General features: G+C 31.0%; 1 pseudogene; it reads right to left on the reverse strand.

Annotated features, from left to right (window-relative positions):
- Window positions 1-368: 368 nt before the first annotated feature.
- On the reverse strand, window positions 369-692 carry LOC138832790 (elongin-C pseudogene; annotated as a pseudogene).
- Window positions 693-3,562: the final 2,870 nt, after the last annotated feature.

Below are 3,562 nucleotides of genomic sequence, written 5' to 3' on the forward strand. Positions count from 1 at the left end.
ATTGTCTTTATCTTGGTCTATAAAATTTATGAGTTCTACGAGCTTTGATAATACAGTTATTTCTTCCACATCCGGTGATATGTACATTTGTTTCCATTTACACAGTGTCAGCTGTTCCCTCTTTCCCGCTCATTCATATGAATTTTTGAATTGCCATTATTTATTTCTTATTTTGTGGAAACATCCTTGCCAATAGAGCAAACAAATTTTAACTCTGTTGTGAAAAAGAACAGAAGATTATCTGCTTTGCAATTAGCTTTGATGGCTCAATTGCATATTGACATGTTAAATTTGAAAAAAAAATGAACAGAATACAGGTATTAAATTCTGAAAAAATAAGTTTATCACAGTTTATTATATTTAACAATTTAACAAGTTTTAGCCAGCAGCAGTTGCAGTACAATTTCAGGTGCGATTAAAAATTCAGGAATCTCAGCAGAGCTGCTAGTATAGTAACCCTGATAAGTTACACATACATATTTTTAATATCACATCCAATGGCTTTTTCTAAAATTGATCTTATTGGTTTCATTCCCATCAAGCTGAATTGGGCCACTCAACATGGTTTATATTTCTCCTGATATTAAGGTATGTTCTCTTTTTACAACAAATGTGACCATCAGAAGATTTTAATTTAAAATACATGGAGATCACAGTCTTCAGAGTCATCAAGTTTTTTCCTCTCCATCCATTATGTTCTTTAAAAATTCTACCCTGATTCCACAGAAACTAGTATTTCTTGCTAGTCCTGCAGTTAGTGTAGCTGTGTATCTCTGCCACTCATATAATTTTTGTATAGATTTAATTGGAATGTATAGATATGATCCAGCTATATAGAAATCATTGTGTTATTCGTAGTTCTGTCTTTAAGTGTCTATCATTTTGTTAAAGCAGATTTAAAATATTGGCAGTCCATGTCTAATTTTGTCTCTGTGGCAATACAAAAGTAACCAATTTAGGAGGTGATCAGAATCACCATATTTGCCCATAAAGACCAGTGAAAAACAAAACAAACAAAAACTGAGCTAAACCAAAATGGCAAATTTCTCAGCGCCTTGGAGATCTGTTTCCTGTACATCTTACAAGAATAGAAAATGCCAGTGTCGTGTGGGTTAAAATACATTAATTCCACATAAAGCACTCTACAAAAGGAAAGGATATTTGATTTGTATGGCTTTAAAGTTTTAACAGATGAGTCTATCCCTGAGAGGCCGCAGACCATTTACCATCTCTAGATTGATTTCTTTCAGTGCTGAAGGCTTGATGGTACTTTGTAGCACAGTTCATTGTGAGTAGAATGATGCTTCAAATACACATTAACTAAAGAGTCTTCAGAGGCTGTGTTAAAGAGATGAAACTGAGTGGCAGAGAGGATAGTAGAACCAAGTAGAAAGTGAAATTCTTGATGGGATTTATACAAATAAAACAGTGACAATAGGAATTTCAAAGTTTTCCTTATAGGCATTGGTATGATCAAATAGCTTTGTGGTTAGGGTATTATCAATTTTTTTGAAGAGAACTGTAGTACATTTTAGTGTTCCCCCCATGTATTAAACATATTGTTTGAAATTTTCAGTTTGTAGAATGGCTACATTTGAAAGATGGATAACCTATTTGACAAAAACTGACATCAATTAAAGGAAACACAATCTATTTTTTTGAAAATCTTCAGTGAAATTTTAAATGATGTGGGAACTTCAAGAGAAAGTAATTCAGTAATTCAAGAAGCAATACTGTATCAGTAGTTATCTCTGGATGTGGAAATTTTAGATCATTTCAATGTTTAATTCTTTTTTATACTCTCCATATATATGAAAATGTGATTATTTTAAAGAGGAAAGGTAGTTAGGAAAGTTGTCAATCAGATTTTCTGTCTATTTTAAGAGTTAACTTTCAAGCAGAAAGGCTGAAGGCTATGAAATTTTTTTTGAACAGAACCAAATAAAGCAAGGGAATGTGGGAATTAACTTAATTTTTCATTATAATCATTCTCAAATTAGTTCATATCAAATAGCTTATTTGAAGGTCAAAAATTAACCTAAACTTTAATTATTTTGTTCATTGTATTCTGATAATACTATTAGGTAATTTTCCAGTTTCTTTGTTACTCTTAGTTGCAACATATATGTGCAGTGTGTGTGTGTGTGTGTGTGTGTGTGTGTGTGTGTGTGTGTGTGTGTGTGTGTGTGTGTGTGTGTTGGGGTAGGAGAGAATCTTTTTAACTTGCAGTTTGATTTTTCATTCCATGGCTTCTTTATTTACTCAGAGTTCTTCATATTGGTTTTATTCTTTTCTAAACTTTTTCTGTGGTCATCTACCAACATGAATAATTTGTATTCAGAGTTTGCATGCTCACTCTGCTTTCCCAAAGACAAGTTCCTGAAAGTTTAATACTTTTATTTTTACTATTCCCCTATCAACACTAGGAAAAAATATATAGCATTATTAAACTTGATGTTGATTGCAATATTCTGCAAGGTAAACAAAGCAAGCTCTAGTGTTAGCCTTTTCAATCTTCATGAACATTCATTCCTTTACTGTGCAATTAAATAAATTAAATTTACCTTTTAATTTATATGGATCTAGTCCATATAAGATAGTAAATGAAATGAAAACAAGTAAGGTTAGCACACAACAAAATGTGTCAAATTGTGGGAGTTGCTACCCTACTTTGAATCATTTGCTATTTTATATTGAACCAGAAAACATGCCAGTTAAAATATAAAATAAAAACCAACCTCCATTACCTTCAGGACACTTGTGCTTTGCCTCATGAAAATAATTAGTTTCCCACTTTATTCGTAGCTCTACTGTCTGCATCTTATTTTCAAGATGAAATCTTAACCCTTGAATATAAAAAGAAAATAATATTTGAATTAGAAATTAATTTCACCTAAATAAGTAAGTTAAATAAAAATTTATGAAAAGTATTGAGCATAGTATTTGGATTAAAATTTATGTATGATATCATTATGTAATATTTTCATCATTAAGTATATAAATAAACAAGCATGAAACTAGATTGAAAAATAAAGTATGCATAAAGAAAAAGAAAACATTGAAATTAATTTACATATTAAAATATATTACAAATAAATTAAAATGTGAAGGCTAGCTTTGTGCAATTAACAAATCTATTTCAAAAATGAAAGAGACAAACAGAACAAAACACATCAACAAGTAAGAAAACAAACACAATATATAGCCCAGATTTATAGAAATGAGTATAATACACAATGAAGTATGGTCTTTTAAGATATGAGAACCTTCCACTTCTATCATTACACCTTGATACATACTTTATCAGAATTAAAAAAAACAATAATTTGATGCTTAACTGATTAAAGGGGTAACTCATGGGGACTCTTGATTTAAAGTAGCACAAAAACACATTAAAAAATACTAACAAATGCAACACAATCTCGCTTAAACATGCTGGCGTGAGTTTTCTCCATGCTGGAGTGAATTTGTTTGTTTGCTGATGGATCCAACTGAAGTTACCCTGTGGGTGGTTTTGTGTCACTCTTTTATCTTCCTAGAGTTCTGCTGTCTTTGACAAGTT

Source organism: Dipodomys merriami, unplaced genomic scaffold (genome assembly GCF_024711535.1).
Source record: "Dipodomys merriami isolate MVZ:Mamm:240054 unplaced genomic scaffold, mDipMer1.0.p SCAF_20, whole genome shotgun sequence".
Classification (NCBI taxonomy): domain Eukaryota; kingdom Metazoa; phylum Chordata; class Mammalia; order Rodentia; family Heteromyidae; genus Dipodomys; species Dipodomys merriami.